The 22,815-nt window shown below is 32.5% G+C and overlaps 1 protein-coding gene across 1 annotated transcript in view; it reads right to left on the reverse strand.

Moving 5' to 3' along the window:
• LOC149796899 (protocadherin-7-like) overlaps positions 1-9,061 on the reverse strand; it is a 59,327-nt gene extending 50,266 nt beyond the window's left edge. Inside the window, exon 1 of the mRNA XM_089961575.1 lies at positions 8,793-9,061. The gene's annotated coding sequence lies outside the window, so the exon portion shown is untranslated. The remainder of the gene's footprint in view (positions 1-8,792) is intronic.
• Positions 9,062-22,815: the final 13,754 nt, after the last annotated feature.

Here is a 22,815-nt window from a genome sequence, read left to right on the forward strand (position 1 = left end):
GATGAACCATAGAAATGATGCAGTAATTATCACTAATTTTGCATATTGCATTAATATATGCAAAAGAAATATCACCCTAGTAAATATCACAATAGAAAAGCATAGTAGATATTATTGCTGCATACAAGAAATATACTTGCATACTAATAAATATGGCCTAACTTCAAAATGTTCAAATCCAATACTAAGTTTAATATCCTAGATAGCTTTAAAGCCATATCAACAATTACTGTTTATTAATGACATTGGATGAGTACAGTTACTGTTTATTAATGAGTTTGTATGTGAAGTTTCTGTTTATTAATGAGTTTGGATGTGTACAGGTACTGTTCATTAATGAGTTTGTATGTGAACAGTTACTGTTTATTAATGAGTTTGTATGTGTTGTTGTTGTTGTTGTTATAGGGTTTAATGCCATTTTTCAGCACAAGATAGGCTATACATGGCGGCCAGTATTAATGGTAGAGGAAGAACCCGGGAAAACCCCGGAAAGAACCACAGACCCACGAGAAGCTACCAGCAAGCTTTCTCACATATCCACACTGGCCAAGCCTGAGACTCAAACCTACGCAGACAGAGATGAGATGGCAGTGATCCGTGACGGAGAGTGCTTTAGACCACTCAGCCACTCAGGGCCCCTAGTTTGGATGTGTACAGTTACTGTTTATTAATGAGTTTGGATGTGTACAGTTACTGTTTATTAATGAGTTTGGATGTGTACAGTTGCTGTTTATTAATGAGTTTGGATGTGTACAGTTACTGTTTATTAATGAGTTTGGATGTGTACAGTTACTGTTTATTAATGAGTTTGGATGTGTACAGTTACTGTTAATTAATGAGTTTGGATGTGTACAGTTACTGTTCATTAATGAGTTTGGATGTGTACAGTTACTATTTATTAATGAGTTTGGATGTGTACAGTTACTCTTCATTAATGAGTTTAGATGTGTACAGTTACTCTTCATTAATGAGTTTGGATGTGTACAGTTACTCTTCATTAATGAGTTTGGATGTGTACAGTTACTGTTTATTAATGTGATTGGATGTATACAAGTAAGTTTTATATCATTTTTCTTTTTCCTGGATATTGGGATTGAAACTTTGACTAGAATACTGAGATTCATTATTGGGCAATGAGATGCAACCTTTTGATGTTGAAGTTTTTGATGTCAGTAATTAAAGTTTGCATTTACACCTAGCCTTCACCAATATTGAAAGAAAAAGGATTCTTCAAATGAGTTAAAATTTTGAATTCTGATGGATATCAAACTTTATTTGACAACACAGTGGAATGTTTTTAATGCTATAGCTGACAGACAGCTGCCACACTTAAAAATAGTCATGACCCAATAAAATTGTAATAATAGGGCTTAAAAATGTAAACTATGGGATTTTTCCTGGATAAAGTCATGTGACATCATCAGACTGATACCCTAAACCATATTTAATGCTTACAACATTTATGGACTGCTAATCCATCTGACATTTTTGTGACTAAATCTGAGACAAAAGTATCACTGTCAGTGCAAGTAGAAAGACAAGCTGGAATGTTTAATAGCAGTGAAATTGCACATTTTATGTTTTTGTGACATGTAAAATTGCTAAAAAGGATTAATGTTGTCAAATAAATCTAACCCAAAGGCCACAGTTCAAATTATTCTTTAATGGGCATCGATGGTATTAAATGTCATGAGACTAACTTGATATGGCTTAACTGACCAAACACGCCTGCCTGAAGGACTTTTTCTTCCAGTTTTATTATGACATGCTTTAAACAAAATAAATGACCCATCCCACAATTCACCATGAGAATTCATCAATACTATTATTTTATTAATATATTTCCGATCATTTGTTTTTCTTCTGAATTTTTTCCTTGAACCTTAAATTTATTCCTTAAAAAGAGGGTGTACACAAATATGACAATATGCCCTAATTATTGGTGAAAACAGATTTTAAAACATTAGACATAAAATTCATCGATATTTCTTCATTCACTGAACAACTACAAAATGTAAACATTGTTTAGCACTTGTTGCTCCAATTTTATGGTACAAAATGTTTTCTTCAAATAATGTAAACATGCATGGTCATGTGGTATAAATCATCATAAAAGAACATGGCTGTAATGAAACATGCATGGTCTAGTGGTATAAATCATAAAAGAACATGGCTGTAATGAAACATGCATGGTCTAGTGGTATAAATCATCATAAAAGAATATGGCTGTAATGAAACATGCATGGTCTAGTGGTATAAATCATCAGAAAAGAATATGGCTGTAATGAAACATGCATGGTCTAGTGGTATAAATCATCAGAAAAGAACATGGCTGTAATGTAAACACACATGGTCTAGTGGTCTAAATCATCAGAAAAGAACATGGCTGTAATGAAACATGTATGGTCTAGTGGTCTAAATCATCAGAAAAGAACATGGCTGTAATGAAACATGTATGGTCTAGTGGTATAAATCATCAGAAAAGAACATGGCTGTATTGAAAACATGCATGGTCTAGTGGTATAAATCATCAGAAAAGAACATGGCTGTAATGTAAACACACATGGTCTAGTGGTCTAAATCATCAGAAAAGAACATGGCTGTAATGAAACATGTATGGTCTAGTGGTATAAATCATCAGAACATGGCTGTATTGAAAACATGCATGGTCTAGTGGTATAAATCATCAGAAAAGAACATGGCTGTATTGAAAACATGCATGGTCTAGTGGTATAAATCATCAGAAAATAACATGGCTGTATTGAAAACATGCATGGTCTAGTGGTATAAATCATCAGAAAAGAACATGGCTGTATTGAAAACATGCATGGTCTAGTGGTATAAATCATCAGAAAAGAACCTGGCTGTATTGAAAACATGCATGGTCTAGTGGTATAAATCATCAGAAAAGAACACAGCAGGTAGCTCTCAAGATACCAGGTGTAGGTGTGATCCACACTGTGATGAAGTTCTTATCATAGCCCTTTTTAAAACAAGGGCATAAAGAAAAAAGATATTGTCTTTCTTAGTCAAATGTGATCACAGTCAATAACCTGGAAAACAATGCTCCACTTATAACTTATAACCAAAAGAAGCCGAGTGTGAAAATTCACTTTTTTGAACACTGTTACAATTCACACTGGTGGCAAATGTTGCAAACATCTTTTCCTTCCTGATGATGATCTGGTATCACAATATTTGAAACTAGTGTGAATTCTTTTAATTTTCATGGATATATATTTTTGTGGTTTTGCAGAAAGTTTACATTTTTGTTGGCAATTTTTCATGTCAGGAAAAGGTATAGAGAGTTTGATCCTTAAATTTGGCTAACTAGCACAGCTAGGCAAATACCTAAATTCATGTTTCCCTGTTCAAATCAAAATTAAATATTTTAAAACAATACACAGAGTTTTAATTAAGCATTTATAGTCCATTTACTTCTATCGATACCCTGAAGTTTTTTTAGTCCTTGACCATGCTTTCTTTTTGACACAAAATTTATGAAGATATGATCTGCAAAATGTTAGTGTTAATAATCATTCACTCAACTACAAGTCAATTCCCAGAACAGAGTAATGCTGTATATCACGTAACACTTACTGATTATAAGCTATTGCTCACAAATAATGACAAGCAAGAAAGCAAGCAATTACTTTTACCTCTACCTGTGTCCAGGTAACAAATGAGATCAGGTGTACATAACTGAAATGCCTGGTAATTATCTGACCTACCACCAACTGTTTTGTGATTGCCAGCTGACTCCGCAATTTTTTAAAACTTAAGTTGGGAGTTTCTAACTTGCGCATCTTCTTGTCAGCCATTGACTGGACTTGCATTAATAACAACTGTTGGAACTTAGCAAGGAATCTCCTGCTGTGATTAATGGAAGGACAAGATATCCAGGTGAGAGTTTCATTATTTAAAATTGTTTCCTCTTTATTTAAAAGCAGCATCCCAGCAACAATGTTCTCAATTAACACACCTTGATAATGTATGGAAACAGGTAAAGATAACCTTTAATCAAAGAGAGTAAGTGTTCAAATCATTTGACAGTAAAGATAATACCAAACATGAGACCCAAGTGGGCCCGGAATAGCTCACCTGTTTGACATCTGTTTAAGAAGGAGCAGTTATCCCCCAAAATCTGGGTCAGTTGGAAGCTTCTTTAGAAATTACTTCCAATGCTGTTGATTACTTATGTTTTAATATGAAAGGAATCATTCTAAGAAATATTCGTTGGGATTACAAAGTGCTCATTGAGTTTTTGGATTACAACACTATTTTGGGAATATTGTGAATTCATTCAAAAACATTCTGAATAATATCATTATGATACATCTAGACTGTTGGTACATAAGCCTATTCAAGACTAGTGGTATATCAGCACAGTCAGTATTGGAATTCATCCAGAACACTCTGTATTTTTGGACTTTTAGGATTATTTGGGATTTTAATTCACAGTATCATATGTTCCTCTTAAATTTTCACGTATTTTTTTTTCTCCAGGTGCTAAGCTTATGACCATAGAGTTGTAACATGACCATCATTAAATTCTTTATTCTGGACCAATCATGATGTCATTCTGATTAGCTCCATTTAACTATTATTTAAATAAAACATAGGTGAAAATTGCGTTGTCTTTGAAGGTGAACAAATTTCAAATTCTCAGATTGCAGAATTCAGCTAATATTTGTCTGAAGTGGAGGTGATATTATTGATAATGATAAAGCTGTTAAAGACAGGTAACAACACAGGTAAAGTCTGGCGAATTTGAAAGAATTGTTTACTGGTAAATTCAGGTAACAGTGAAATGTCAAACTGGTTATTTGTTTTTCGGATCTCTGTATACATCTTTCTGCTGTAAGGGTAGAGTTATATAGTGATTGGAATCATGCAGGAATTTACCTGAACTTAAGTTTGTTGGGTTAAAAAGGGATTTTAAAGTCAAACATCAATACATAAATCTGGGAGAAAATGTGAATGTCATTGCCAGCTGTTGATTAAATAACCAGTCTTTACTCAACTCTTGAAAATATTTCAGGAACTGCACTTGAAAATATGTTGAAAAGTATGTTTTTTTTCAATGGCATAGAGGATGTAGAAAGCTATTCCATGAGTCAAAGGGTTTATGTATGTTATCTGAATTTGTGCCTGTTAAACACCTGGACCGACTGACATAAAAATTCACTTGACTCCACATCTACTCAAATTATTCTGTCCATTTACTTGACTCCATATCTGCTCAAAATATTCTGCCCACTTTACTTGACTCTCCATCTATTAGAGCATCCACCTTGGATACGGAAGGTCATGGGTTTGATCCCCAGCCAAGTCATACCAAAGACTTACAAAAATGGTACTAATAGCTGCCTCACTTGGCACTCAGCATTAAAAGGTTAGTGTTAGGACTGGTCAGCCTGGTGTCAGGATAATGTGACTGGGTGGGACATCATGCTACATGTCTGAGGCATGATGCCCCATTGCTAGCCATCACTATAAACTGCCACACTGCAGACATTGTAGTGATATTACTGAAAAATTGTTAAAGCTACATTAAAAATCCTCCCACACCACTTTACTTGACTCCACATCTATTCAAAATATTCTGACCACTTTACTTGACTCCACATTTATTCCAAAATATACTGACCATTTTTCTTGATTCCACATTTATTCCAAAATATTCTGACCACTTTACTTGACTCCACATTTATTCCAAAATATTCTGACCACTTTACTTGACTCCACATTTTCCAAAATATACTGACCACTTTACTTGACTCCACATTTATTCCAAAATATTCTGACCACTTTACTTGACTCCACATTTATTCCAAAATATACTGACCATTTTTCTTGACTCCACATTTATTCCAAAATATTCTGACCATTTTACTCGACTCCACATTTATTCCAAAATATTCTGACCACTTTACTTGACTCCACATTTATTCCAAAATATTCTGACCATTTTACTCGACTCCACATTTATTCCAAAATATTCTGACCACTTTACTTGACTCCACATTTATTCCAAAATATTCTGAATTTTTTTTACTTGACTCCACATTTATTCCAAGATATTCTGACCATTTTACTTGACTCCACATTTATTCCAAAATATTCTGACCATTTTACTTGACTCCACATTTATTCCAAAATATTCTGACCATTTTACTTGACTCCACATTTATTCCAAAATATTCTGAATTTTTTACTTGACTCCACATTTATTCCAAAATATTCTGACCATTTTACTTGACTCCACATTTATTCCAAAATATTCTGACCAATGAATAAGCTGCTTTAATTGTACATTTAGTCTTGGGTGATTCTGTACATTTGCATTAAAGATTTCCAAGTCTGGACTGCTTTTGTATATTTTGAGTAAGTTTCCAAGTCTGGTGTACTTTTTGTATACATTTAGAGTAAGGCCTTTTCAAATCTGGATTGCTTTAGTACATTTTGAATAAGATTTCAGGTCTGGACTTCATGTGTACAAGTATATTAAGATTTCCAAGTATGAGATTTTTTGTACATTTAAAATACGATTTTCAAATCCAGACTACTCTTTGCACATTTTAAATTAGATTTCCTAGTCTGGACTGCATGTGTACATTAGTGTAAAGTTTCCTAGATTTTATACATTTAAAGCAAGATTTTCAAGTCTGGAGTGCTTTTGTATGTTTATAATAAGATTTTCCAAGTGTTGATGACTTGGAAAATCTTTTTATAAATGTACAAAAGCACTCCATTCTGTACATTCAGAGAAAGATTTCCAAATCTGGACTATTTCTGTACATTTGGTGTAAGATTTACATGTCTGGAGTGGTTTCTGTATATTTTGGAGTAAGATTACCAAGTCTGGACTGCTTTTTGTACATTTTGAATAAGATTTATAATTTTGTCTTGGGTGCTTTTCATACATTTTGGAGTAAGATTTCCAAGTCTGGACTGCTTTTTGTATATTTTGAGTAAATTTCCAAGTCCGGACCGCTTTTTGTTACAATGGGAGTAAGATTTCCAAGTCTGGACACTTTTGTACATTTTGAGTAAGATTTCCAATTTTTTAGTGCTTTTTGTGCATTCTGAATGATATTTCCAGCCTAGAGTGCTTTTGCACATTTATAATAAGATTTCCAAGTCTGGAGTGCCTTTGTATGTTTAGAGTAAGATATCCAAATCTGAACTTCTTCTATGTATTTAGAGAAGGATTTCCTAATCTTGGCTGCATTTGATACATTTTTGATTAAGATTTCCAAATCCAGAATGGTTTATGTAAATTTATTATAAGATTTGTAAGTCTAGACTTCTTTTTGAACATTTCAAGTAAGATTTCCAAATTTGGACTGCTTTGTACATTTAGAGTAATATTTCAAGTCTTGAAAGCATGGGTCTATCATCAAACATGGGGTTATCATCAAACATGGGTCTATCATCAAGCATAGGCCTATCATCAGACATGGGCTTATCATCAGACACGGACTTATCATCAAGCATGGGTCTATCATCAAGAATGGGCCAATCATCAAACATGGGTCCATCATCAAACATGGGCGTATCATGAAACATGGGTCTATCATCAAGCAATGGCCTATAATTAAATATGACCTTATTATCAAGAGTGAAGCAATCATTATGCATGGGTCTATCATTAAGTACGGGCCTATCATCAAACATGGACTTATTGTCAAGCATGGGTCAAGCATTAAGCATGGGTCTATCATCAAACATGGGTCTATTATAAAGCATGGGCTCATCATCAAGCATGAGTCTATCATCAAGCAATGGTCTATCATCAAACATGGGTCTATCATGGAACATGGGTCATCATCAAGCATGGGCCTATCATCAAAAGTAGGCCTATCATCAATCGTGTTTATCATGAAGCTTGTGCTTATCATGAAACATGAACCTATCATGAAGCATAGACCTGTCATTAAACATGGACCTGTGAGCCTATCATGAACTACTGCATTGGCCTATCATAATGCATGATTCTATCATTTATCATCAAAGTAAAGCATGGGCCTATCATCAGATGAATACGGTAAATTAGAATTGCACTAAAAAAGTGTCCACAAAAATGAGGCTAAAATATATATCATATTTTTGTTAAACTAGTGACTGTCACGTCAATGAATTTTCTTTTTAATTGTTAAAATATGTTTAATTCCCTTTGTATATTTATCCCAACAAACTAAAACAATTGATTTGATTACCGGTACAAATTATTTTAAAATTATGCAAAACTCAAAGCACTTGTTATCATTATTTTGAGTTAAAAAAGAATAAATGGCATTTTTCTGATAGAAATACCAGTGTTTCATATTCCTACAGCACAGTATAGTCATCTAAAAATAGAATATTTTGGCATCTGCAAAAACTTATAAACTTCTCAAGGGAAGAGATGCTGCAGTCATTGTTAACAATAAATAACCAACTTATTTTGACTATCTGAATATTTGGTATATAGTGAAAACTAAGAATATGTTTATACAACTATTGCAGTATTTTACTTTAAAAGTCAGTGACTTAAAAGAACAGCTGATATCTTGTAATTAATTGCCCCTGATGTTGAACCAAAGTATATTACATCCTTGATAACTCAACTCAGTTCCTCATATATTCTGTAAAATGGCCTGTTTCCCACCCTACTCCCTAAATGAATGTTGTGTGTATGATCATAACACCCACTTAAAACCACAAAAAACTCTAAATAAAAGTTGCTACTCTCAGCATTTAAATTTTTTTTTAATATGCTTTGCTTGAAAAGAATAAATTTCACTTACCTGCATTCATAAACAGTGGAAATACAGATAAAGCCCCAGGACTCAATCAGTGCTGTGAGATCTTTGTGCTATGAACATGAGATGGACTTGAGAACAGGGTTGTAATTCATTCTCTGATAAGAGACTGAAAGTGGTCCATTGTTTTCTGATTATGAATGAGCTCCTCTAACACACACCAACACACTGTCTGGCAGATTTATCATGATGGGGCACAATCCCATCATGCCACCCATAATCAATGGAACATATCTGTTCATCACAGGTCTGCATGGATAACATAAAGAAGCTGAAAATGGGGAGTGTTCCCCTATAAAGACCCCTTCTCCTCTCCCATACAATTAGGCAAACCTGTATTCTGATTACTTCTTAGTAATATTGAACAACCATATCACAACAGAAACTGATTGACACTCCAAGGATTAAAATCTTCTCTTCCTAACACATATTTACAATTCTCTAATTACCCAGTGATGAAATGATCTTCAGTCAATACAGAATTGTTCTCCAAAGTTCCGAAAAAGGTGTCAGTAGAACTCTTGGGGCTTGTTAAGTTACAAACCAGACAGCTATGGGCTCAAGTTTAATTCTGCAAGTGATCCTGCCACATCCCAAATAGTTGCCATAAAGTTATCTGTGTGATTATTCACTTTGAAAAGACAATGGACTTGGCAAGTCTAACAAATTGGATCCTTTACAGTTATCAACTAGGCAAATAAAGGGCTAATAGGGTTCCAGGCAATAAAAGTAGAATTTGAATGCTATGGGACAGAACTATCACTTCAGTGAAACAAGTCTATCTTGTCAGATAATCAAATATTGCTTTTTAATGGTCTGTTGTTTACTATCTCATGTGCAGCTATTTCCTCTCTGATAATAGCAATACTATCATCTTTCCATCATGGTCAATTGGACTCTTTATATTGCACATTGAGAAAAAAGGAAAAGTAAATCTCTTGTATGGATAAGGTAACCATCTATTAACATTGTCACCCATCATATTAGCTTGTCTATATATACACACATATATACATATATATTCAGACACAAACATACATGCACACACACACACACACACACACATATATATATATATATATATATATATATATATATATATATATATATATATATATATATATATATATATATATATATATATATATATATATATATATATATATATATATATATATATATATATATATATATATATATATATATATATATATATAGTGATAGCGATAAAGAGGTTATATATGTGGTTTTCATACCTGCCTATTACACCTGTACAGGTGTGAGACAAGGTTTGGTTATTTACAGAATCTAGCAGTTAGTCCAACAAACAAGTATATTTACAACCTCACCTTGGAAAAAAGAACATATGTTAGATAGGGAAGGTGCAAAATTCATACAGTAGTCAGTATATTTAATGTAAATCCAAAAAGCTGCATATATCCATGATTCTTTTAAATATGGTAATATATACTATTAAATTGTACCATTTAAAAATGTAATATTTGTCAATTAAATGTATATCACACTAATAATTGCCTGACCAGTGTGCTGCCTTCAAAATACCACACTGATAATTGCCTGACCAATGTAATGCCTTCAATATATCACACAGATAATTGCCTGACCAATGTAATGCCTTCAATATACCACACAGATAATTGCCTGATCAATGTAAAGCCTTCAGTATACCACAATAATTGCCTGACCAATGTAATGCCTTCAATATACCACACATATAATTGCTTGACCAGTGTAATGCCTTCAATATACCTCACTGACAATTGCCTGACCAGTGTACTGCCCTCAATATATACCACAATGATAATTGCCTGACCAGTGTACTGCCCTCAATATATGCCACAATGATATTTGCCTGACCAATGTAATGCCTTCAATATACCTCACTGATATTTGCCTGACCAATGTAATGCCTTCAGTATACCTCACTGATATTTGCCTGACCAATGTAATGCCTTCAATATACCTCACTGATATTTGCCTGACCAATGCAATGCCTTCAGTATACCTCACTGATAATTGCCTGACCAATGTAATGCCTTCAATATGCCTCACTGATAATTGCCTGAGCAGTGTACTGTCCTCAATATATACCACAATGATATTTGCCTGACCAATGTAATGCCTTCAATATATACCACAAAGATAATTGCCTGACAAATGGTATTGCCCTCATAGGTTCACGTATCAATTTATTAAATAGATAATAGAAATGTTACTAAACTGGGATAACAGCTGAAATACAAATAAGAAAGTGATTTGGTGAAGACTTGTTTGAAAACAACTAGTTGTTTAGATATGCAAAGATTGTTCTCCAAAAGAGTGTAGCTCATTCTTACTTAGATCATCTTTTATAAATCACCCAATGAAGAGCAGTTTTACTTAGATCATCTTTTATAAATCACCCAATGGAGAGCAGCCTTACTTAGATCATCTTTTATAAATCACCCAATGGAGAGCAACCTTACTTAGATCATCTTTTATAAATCACCCAATGGAGATCAGTCTTACTTAGATCATCTTTTATAAATCACCCAATGGAGAGCAGATTTAATTTTACGAGCTTTGAATCTTGAATTAGCATTATTTCATTATGCAATTAAAATATTTTACAAAAGACACAACATTTAAAAGACAAACAATTTGACAATTTGAATGTTCTGAAACAAAATAGTAAAATTAAGCAAGGTATTCCTTAACAGTAGCGTCAGGTAATAAATAAGTGAATTCTCTCACATATTTATACTAGAGATGCACAAGCTTTCCAGTGTACCAGTTTACCACTGTATTTATTTCCTGCGGTACCTACTACAGTATTGTTACTTCATTGGTTTCTGTCAGTATGGAATGTGCAGAAAGTCAAGAGTAATCTTGTTAAAAATTTAAGGATATTAACAAGCATGAGAATATTATGCAAACAATTATTATTTATCTTTTTACAAAATAGTTGTAATAATTTTGAATATTAACAATATTATATTTATGATCACATATCTGACACTGTCATGTATGCCATATGCCAATATAGTGTCCAGATGGGATGCTATGAAAGATATTTAGGCCAAATTCAACTTGTTGAAAATTTTGGATTTAAAGAAAACAGTTTTTTTTACTCGTGTGTTTTTATATACTAATTATATGTGTGCTTTTGTATAACTAAGAAACATCCCAATGGAAGATGTTTTCAGTTTGAATCTTACATAATTTCTGAAGCCCACTAAATATTTTCTCATTTTTTTGAATAAATATGTTATGTTTACAGGTCTGCTTTGATAAATATCTTTCTTGAGTGATGGCATCCTACTGCAAATTTCCCTTCCTGTTGTATCAACACAATAGCAAGTGAATTGCAGGCTTCAGTGTCATCACTTTCTATTGTTATCAACAACCTGTTTAATGTCAGCAGACCTCTTTCACAGGGTGTCAGTTTAAGTGTAAGCTTACTAGTCCCACTTCAGTTACAGGTTTAGTTTCCATCTTGCACAGCAATTAACATTAACACACCAAATCCATCTAGGTACAGACCATTTTAATTTCTGTGAGGGTGGACTACAATTTTCTTTTGAGCTGATATATTTTATTTCCTTTAATCTCATTATAATTTTTTTCTTCAAATAATATAATGGATAGAATTTGTTGTTATTTTGCTATAATTCAGAGCAAGGTATTTTTTTTTCCAGATGCAAATATTAAAAAAAGAAACATGCACCAGGTCCTGCCTTGGAACATTAAATGGTTGGTCCCTAATATATTTCCAGTATACCATATGGTACAGGGGCCCCGAGTGGCCGAGTGGTCTAAAGCGCTCACCGTTCCGGATCACTGCCATCTCACCTCTGTCTGCGTGGGTTCGAGTCTAATACTCAGCAAGTGTGGGTACGTGGGAAAGCCTGCCAGTAGCTTCTCGTGGGTTGGTGGTTCTTCCCTGGATTTTCCAGGGTTCTTCCTCCACCAGTTATACTGGCTGCCATGTATAGCCTATCTTGTGCTGAAAAATGGCGTTAAACCCTAGAACAACAACAACAACCATATGGTACATAGTGTGGTATGTTCAGAAATACCACAGTATACCATTATAATTTTTTTTGATGTGGTACCCAGTTCTAAATTTATATGATGGAGTTGTACTTATGTTGCCCACACACTGAGTTTCCTGAAAAAAATTGACAGGAACTCCCAATCATGCCTTTGATAAAAACAAGTGATTTTATCCTCATGAACTTTTAGATGTCTGGAGAAAGAATGTTTAATGAATTTTACACAAACATCTGATTTATAAAGTCAGTAATAATTTTGTTATTAGATTCTTTTGATTAGTTAGTTGGTTACTTTATAATGACACTTTCAACACATTATTGGCTATATCATGCAAAGGCAATGGACAGTAAGTGCCATTTCTGAGGAAACACCAAGGCAGCCAATGTGGACTGGCCAGAGTGGGTATCAAACATGTGACTTTGGGATTATGAGTCTGGTGCTCACCCATATGAGCTACCATGCCCCCCCCCCTTGTTATTAGTTACATTTAAAATTGATACTACAATCAGCAGTTATAGGTTTTAAAAAGAAATAATGTCATACTTTTAGGATACTCATGTCTGAATCCCACATATTTCTTTTGATTAAAGCAAGGCAATCAACATATTTGCATGACTCAATGGAAGATCAAAACTGATCAATATAGGATCAAACAATGAAGGAGGTGATCCAAAATCCTAAATCAGAAGCAAAGGAAATTTGGTTTAATTTAATATGGGGCTGAATTATAAATTAACAGTGGTCAGCCTGTCTCAATAAATACATGATCAGCCCTATGGCAAGGATGCCCACTGTCTCCTGTTTTCTTTTCATCCACATTATTACACTTGACTGGAGATAGAAGAACATTTGGGTCAAGTTTGCATTATAGAAAAGGTCACATTCTTGCAAATTGTTGTTGAAACCATTGCAGCTCAGTCCCCTATCATAGCAATTTATTCTTTATTTAGTCATGAGGGAAAAACCAAGAAATCTCAAATATCAGAACCAGCAATTCTTGCTGATTAGAATAATGCCATAGGAAAGTCTACATCATCTAAGTGTCAAAACTGAAACTGTTTACATGGTGGTTTCAAATGGTAATGTGTTCAGATTATGCCATTTGACTTAGGCAAATGGATCAAGGAAATTTCAGGATTAATTTTATAAAGATGTGAAACGCTTTCATCATATTTTACCCCTGTGGATAAATTGAGCAAATTATCAAGAAAATTATGCTGATGAGTCAATCTTTTAATAATAATAATAATAATAATAATAATAATAATAATAATAATAATAACAATAATAATAATAATAATAAGAAGAAGAAGAAGAAGAAGAAGAAGAAGAAGAATAGTCATAGAAGGTTACTCAGTATAAAATTCTCCCCCTTGAGGTATTCTCTTGAATCTGTTTATGTACAATGTATATAAAGTTTAACACAAGTTAAAAAATTACTTATTTCTTATTTAAACTGTAGTCAAAGCATTTACTTTAAAAAGCAATTAGAAGATTCATATATTTTATGTTTCAAAGGGGAAGCTTTTCCAGACAAGAAGACTTGAAAATCTTAAGCTCTTTTTGAATTGCTGTATTTTAGGTTTTGTTAGTGAGAGATTTCCAGCTTGTGCAGTGTGAAGTGCATAACTTTGTATATGGCTAAACATGTCTTGTAGATATTGTGAACTTTATATGCAAAAAAAAAAAAAGCTTTACTGTACTCATTCAACTCTAAAATAAAAACAGCTGCTTATTAATAAATATCTTCTGGGACCATATACAATATAATTACACAATACATATTTAGGGCTGTTGCAACTAAAGTTCTTTTGCAATGGCCATATGAATGATAAAGATGTGGTGTGGGGTGATGGAGGTTCCTAGTACACAAACAACGAACCTGTTAAGACCTCTATGTAGATCTCATCCAGTGATTGTGACAAAACAAAAAAAGTTTTACTTGTATGCCATATACTTTCTCAGAATAATAATTATTTAACATTTTTAAAAGATTCTATTCTTATTTGCTCATGCAATAATGCATAGTTGGTCACATGTTTAAATTTATATATTTATGGTCCATAGTCTGTTATAGGAATGGTCAACCCATTGCAACGAATTGATAAAAGCATTATCTTAATACAGAAATATTCAATTACAAAATCAACAACTTGATCTACCTCTCAGTAATTTAAATACATTTTAGCAAACCTAATAGGAACAAACTTACTTTAAAGTGTATCTTCAAATTTTAAAACTGATAATTTGATTCAAAACAGGGAATATATAATTTCTGAAATAAATTTCTAAAGGTTTTAAAATTGATCACCATTTAGAACCTGTTGCATGATTTTGGTACAGTATTACCAGTAACAAAAGCCAGGCAAAACAACCAGTCTGGATGCATGTTCACATCATTCAAACGTTCTTTAAATTTTCTAGAATTCAATTTTTGGTTGAAATAGAAACATTAAAATTGGACAATATTTAGACAACACAAGATTATATAAGATTATTCTTTAACTTAATTAATTCAATTACCGGTAATTAGAACAGTGTCATGAAAAAGTACTTACCATGTGCATTTTTGGTACTCTATTTCAAGAACATTCACTCTCTTGTGTGCACTTTATGACTACTTAGATCTAAATGCTGAAAGTTAAACCAGGTGTAATATTTCACAGGAAAGGAAAGGTAAAATCTGCAAGATATTATGTAACATAACTCATAAACATGCCTTCCTGTCAGGGGTGAGGGATCAGGGACTTGGGGACAGGGAAAATTATGGATACATTTCTCAAAGCAAGCCCATAAATATTGGGTAAAAGTATACACAATTAACAGGTACAAGTCAACTATTGATCTATGATGGTGATATAAAGGCAGAGAATACCATGCCACTATAAACTGCTACTCTATAGGTGTATTAATAAAGAAAGACAAAAAATGCATGAAAATATATGTTTAAGACTTTATTTTGGCACAATTAGAAATAATTTCTTTGCCAATAAATAACGTAAAAGATCTTTACATGCTCTAGATGGAGAAAAAAGTTCTGGATTCTGAGTGTGGAAAATTTAGAAGAAAAAAAAACAACTGAATATTGATAAAATGATAATATGATGAAAAAGATAAGAGAACACATTTACATAAAAGAATAGCTTTGACTACTATATTTACTAGCATATGTCAGGTCCAACTGCAAATAACATAGACCCTGATTTTCCATTGCATAATGCACCAGCAGATCAGGGTCTATGTTGTTTGTTTTACTGATCACTAATAACAAACTGAAGGGGTCTAGATCTATCAGTGCATTATTCAACAGCAAATCTGGGTCTATGCAGTTTGTAGCTGGATCCAACCTATACATATGTATATACAGCACTGAATGGCAATGCCATATGTCAAAAACATTTTATCAGATTACTATGGAGATATTTATGTTACTATATCCGTATCATAATTTTTCAATATGAACACATATAATAACATCTCATTATATATTACATCACAAAGGATGTCATAACACCATTTCATACAAAGGCTAATTAATGTATTTCAACCACTACCGTGAGGTTTAGGTTAATATACCCAGATCATAATTTTTCAATATGTAAAACATAATAACATCCCATGACATGTCAAACTATGTCATATTGTCATCTACTGGAAAAGACAAAGGCAAATTGGAAGTGGCAACTGAATGTATTTCATGGTTATTTCAGTACACTGTTCTATGATTTGGTCAAACAAAATCAGTATTTTTCAGCATTAGATAAACATAATCTTACATTAGTGTTTAAAATGAAATTTGAATGTTTTGTTCACTACGAAGTGCAATAGATACAAATTATTTGACTCATTACATAACTTCAATTTTTAACTGGTAAGATCTTTTATTTCTTAATATTGTTGATATTTCTAATCTTATCAATTGAAAAAGAACACAAACCTAGTGTCATAATTTTATGGTGAATAAACTATTTAAACTAGATTTTTTTAAAAGTATATATTCCTGTGCTTGTCCACTGTGTTCCCACCTCAAATCTATGACCTAGAATTTAGTCCTGGGGGGAGGGGATAAGACCCAGGAGCCAATTTGATATGCATGAAATGTTTTGCAAGTGTAAATTGATGATTATAGGGTGGGGATTTCAAGATTTTGAAACTTATGACCTAGGGTCTGTTCCATGGAGTTTATGGATAGACAATGGTGCCAATATCAGTTGTATGTATCATAGATCTTTTTATTCTAAAAACATGTACATTATGGTTCTAAGGTGGGTGACTCAATAGCTCTAAGTTCAGAGCCAGGACTAAGTCCCTGGGGGTAAGAATAGATCTAGGGGCAAAAGTTAGTTGCATATATGAATTTATCTTTACATCTCTAATATATGTATGTATATATATATATATATATATATATATATATATATATATATATATATATATATATATATATATATATATATATATATATATATATATATATATATATATATATATATATGTTCCCCCCAAAAAAAACTTCCCTTGCAGCTCTTTCAAAATAATGAAACCATTTTGCATATCCACATACCACCATCATCATATTGCAAGGTTTGAATTCTCTGTTTAAAAAGGTTTAGGCATTGCTTGATATTATGCACACACCAATATACCATCATACCAATATACCATCACACCAATTTACCATCATACCAACCGTTCCGGCGGCCTAGTGGTTAGAGCATCCGCTTGGATTCGGTAGGATGTGGGTTCAATCCCCAGCTGAGTCATACCAAAGACTTACAGAAATGGTACTAACAGCTGCCTCGCTTGGCGTTCAGCATTAAGAGGTTAGTGTTAGGACTAGTCGGCCTAGTGTCAGGATAACGTGATTGGGTGGGACATCATGCTACATGTCTGCGGCATGATGCCCCAGTGCTAGACATCACTATAAACTGCCACATTGCAGACATCATAGCGATATGACTGAAAATTTTTTTTAAGCTACGTTAAAAATCAAAATAACATCACATCACTCAATATACCATCATACCAATATACCATCACATCAATATACCATCATACAATATACCATCATACCAATATACCATTACACCAATATACCATAAAATCAATATACCATCACACCAATATACCATCACATCAATATACCATCACACCAATATACCATCATACCAATATACCATCATACCAATATACCATTGGTCAAACTGTAATCTGCCAGGAATCATTCAGTGAAATAGGTAACCCACCACCACATATATGCAATTTTATGTTTAACTGTATTTTACACCATGGTGTACAGGTGAAATACCATGGTAATAAACAATACATGGGTAACATAAACATCAGGTGATAAGCATAACTAAGAGATAATCATGGGTGAATGATGCAGTTTTTACCATTTGAATAAGAGTAAAACGTATTTGAGAAATTTAATAAATTTTGTTTAAATAAGAAATTATTCATGTGTGATTGTATGTGTTTTCAAAGCATATCAGCACACATCAGCATATGTAGTGCCATTAATAAATTAAAAATAAAAGGGAAAAATGAAAGCATGAGGCCCAGGTGGGTATAAGATCACTCATCAAGTTGAGATCAATCCAAAAGCAAAGAAAATTGTCATTCAAACTGTCATTTGTATAATGCTTACTGATGTTAAAGAGTTTTTCTATTTCAAGCAAAAGCAGCAATTTTAAGGCAAATCAATGTCATTTTTGTAAAAACTGAAAGGCTTTCATGCTATGATGGTTTCAGTCAAATTTGGTCAAATTTTGTTCACAGATTATGGGGAAACCATTAAAAGGATTTTCTTTTTTTGCTTTTTTGATGGCCATATTTGATGGCGGATAATTTGTTTAAAGTTTGAAAAGTCTTCATTCCTGCTGGTTTTCTCTAATGGTCAGCATGACACATAACAATTAACTTTGACATATCAGCTAGGCCCATAATAAATTGCTAGTCTGTGATGGTTTAACCTTCCTAGTTTGGGGCATGATTGATTTTTAATTATAATCCATTGGGATGATGGTCATACAGATATGATAATATGGGGTTAAATAGTGGGGAAATGACAAAGTGGAGACAATGCAGAGACAATTTTGGGCTATTTGAAATAAGTGTCATAAAATGAGTTTTTCCAGAAATAGTTATTTATAAAGGTGGAATAGAGAGAATTTTTCTAACTTCAATGGGTGCATTAAAATTTGGTGGTTAGGTAAATTTAATGCTGATTGGTTAAGCTAAATTAAGGGTGTGTGTTTCCCAGATGAAACCCAATGTTTTAAGTACTTTCCCTCATGAAATTAGACAATCTAAGCTTCTGTGCGAAGCCAAAAAGTTGACTTTGGGAAATAACAAATATGTCTCATTATAAATTGTCGAAGGGATGGGTGTCTGGAAGTTTGGTGACACAGATGTTATGGATACTGAGAGATCAAACTATGTAGAAAAGAAAGCTAGTCTCAGAAGGCACAAGGTTTGTCTCAATCACATACAATTTATTCATTGATATAAGTTTGTAATTATTTGTTTGTATAAATTCACAAATTTTCTTTTTGAGTTTGGAAAGTAAACTGTTTGCATTCACTTGTCCTGAATGTCATATGACCAATATATTGTAAGAATGTCATACAATGTCACCTTGATATGAACTTTGAGAGAATTGTTAAAATTTACTCATTTGTATGTAATAACAATTTCATGCTGAATATGTTTGGATTTATTGGTCTTAAATGATATGAATCATGTAGGTTAGGATTTGATTTTACTATATCTGGAAATGTTATGCCAATGATATGCTTGTTAGTAAGTTAAGACAAGAATTAAGTCCATTAATTCATTGGTGTAATTAAGATGTGAGTTCTGTAAGTCAAGAGTCATATACTGTATTTGGCCTTAAAATGCCTGCTGATTCAAACATCATCCAATTAGTGTTTTATAGCCACAATAGGGCATAATGCCATTTACCAAGATGCCTGTTTATGTCACGGTTCTGTTTAGGAATACAAATATTGCTAGGGAAAGATATGAATCTAATACTAATAGGGTTGTGTGTATCAGCATCACTGAAGACTGGAAGAGGCTGGAAGGATAGAAAGAAGAAGTAAAGGAATACAGTGACTCTGAACCATCACCAACATTGACTTTGAGAGGACCGGAAGCATCCAGGTTATGTAGGCTTGCTGAGTTTGGACATTCACATGATTTAATGATGAAATTTATTTTATTGGTATAGCAGAATGCCTATTGCATTTTTTTAAAAAATTGTGTAATTTTATTTCTAAGACGAAGTGTATCCTTCAAATGTCATTTTCAATTTCATTTTGTTTATATAGTTGATTAAATTGTTATATATTAAATACATGGAACTTGTGTTGTTCTATCTATTCTATATCCCTGCTCAGACCTTTGTTATTCCATCCAGTAGTTTTATATTTTAGGTCATTATTTACTCAAGCTGGACAATAACACCATAGCCGATTGTCTCTTAGATACCGATAACCTAACCCAAAGCCATATAACGGGGGGGGGGGGGGGCGAGGGGGGGGGAGGGGGCACCCTAACATGCCAATAATTATGGAGTATGCATTATATATTTTGAGAGAATATAACCAAAAATAATTCATTTCTAATTTGTCCTTCACTTTAGTCATGATTAACCTTTATCATTCAGCAGTTTTGAAGTTTGATGGAAAGATTATTGGATAGAATTAGGCCAAAATTTAACAAATACTCTATCCATTTCAGATTGTGCTAAATGTTGTAAATGTTTCCTATCTGTTACCATATTATGTGCATCAAACATAATTACACTCCTTAATTGTACATCAAACATTATTACAATACTTAACTGTATATCAACATAGTTACACTGCTTTGTTATATATCAAACATAATTACACTGCTTTGTTATACATCAAAACATAGTTACACTGTTTAATTATACATCAAACATAGTTACAGTGTTCAGTTCTACATCAAAGTTACACTGCTTAATTATACATCAAACATAGTTACACTACTTAATTGTACATCAAACATAGTTACACTGCTTAATTGTACATCAAACATAGTTACACTGCTTAATTGTACATCAAACATAGTTACACTACTTAATTGTACATCAAACATAGTTACACTGCTTAATTGTACATCAAACATAGTTACACTACTTAATTGTACATCAAACATAGTTACACTGCTTAATTGTACATCAAACATAGTTACACTGCTTAATTGTGCATCAAACATAGTTACACTACTTAATTGTACATCAAACATAGTTACACTGCTTAATTGTACATCAAACATAGTTACACTGCTTAATTGTACATCAAACATAGTTACACTGCTTAATTGTACATCAAACATACTTACACTACTTAATTGTACATCAAACATTATTACAATACTTAACTGTACATCAAACATAGTTCCACTGCTTTGTTATATGTCAAACATAATTAAACTGCTTTGTTATACATCAAAACATAGTTACACTGTTTAATTATACATCAAACATAGTTACAGTGCTCAGTTCTACATCAAAGTTATGCTGCTTAATTATACATCAAACATAGTTACACTACTTAATTGTACATCAAACATAGTTACACGATTTAATTGTACATCAAACATAGTTAACTACTTAATTATACATCAAAAATATAGTTACACTATTTATTTATACATCAAACATAGTTACACTACTTAATTGTACATCAAACATAGTTACACTGCTTAATTGCACATCATAGTTACACTACTTAATTGTACATCAAACATAGTTACACTACTTAATTGTACATCAAACATAGTTACACTGCTTAATTGTACATCAAACATAGTTACACTACTTGATTGTTCATCAAACATAGTTACACTACTTAACAGTACATCATAGTTACACTACTTAATTGTACATCAAACATAGTTACACAACTTAATTGTAATCAAACATAGTTACATTACTTAATTGTAATCAAACATAGTTACACTATTTAATTGTACATCATAGTTGCTCTGTTTAATTCAAATTGATTATTCATTGCATTAAAATTATAACAGTGTTTATGTGACTATAATTATAACAATCTGTACATATGTGAACTAATTATAACAGTCTGTGTATATGTGACTAATAATTATAGCAATTTGTGTTTATGTGACTACTAAATTTAACAATTTGTGTCTAGGTGACAGCTAATTATAGCAGTCTTTGTTTATGTGACTACCATTTACAATTAACACGAATATGAACAGGAAGTAACCATTTTTTTGAAACTTAATTTTTTATAGTGGATCTGTAAATATAATCAACATTTTCCATGTTAAAATAGTCTAAAGACAACACCCCATTTCACCTGTATTGACAGTATAACTACAAAAATAACACATTTACAGAAAGAACATCTGTATTGACAGTATAACTACAAAAATGACACAGTTACAGAAAGAACATCTGTATTGACAGTATAACTACAAAAATGACACATTTACAGAAAGAACATCTGTATTGACAGTATAGCTACAAAAATGACACAGTTACAGAAAGAACATCTGTATTGACAGTATAACTACAAAAATGACACAGTTACAGAAAGAACATCTGTATTGACAGTATAACTACAAAAATGACACATTTACAGAAAGAACATCTGTATTGACAGTATAACTACAAAAATGACACATTTACAAAAGAACACCAATATAAAAAGTACACCAGTACAAAAGGACACACATCAAAATAACATTTACAAAATGGACACAATAAAAGATACTTTTACAAAAGGGATTCATCTACAAAATGGGCACAAACATAAACATGACAAATTTTAAAAAAGGACTTCTGCAGAATGAACACCTGTATAACAGGGCATCTCTAGAAAATGAAATAATGTCCAAAAAGAACACATGAAAAAAGAAACTTACAAAAGCAATGTGCACCATACTT

Source organism: Sinohyriopsis cumingii, chromosome 6 (assembly GCF_028554795.1).
Source record: "Sinohyriopsis cumingii isolate HCF-2022 chromosome 6, ASM2855479v2, whole genome shotgun sequence".
Lineage (NCBI taxonomy): Eukaryota > Metazoa > Mollusca > Bivalvia > Unionida > Unionidae > Sinohyriopsis > Sinohyriopsis cumingii.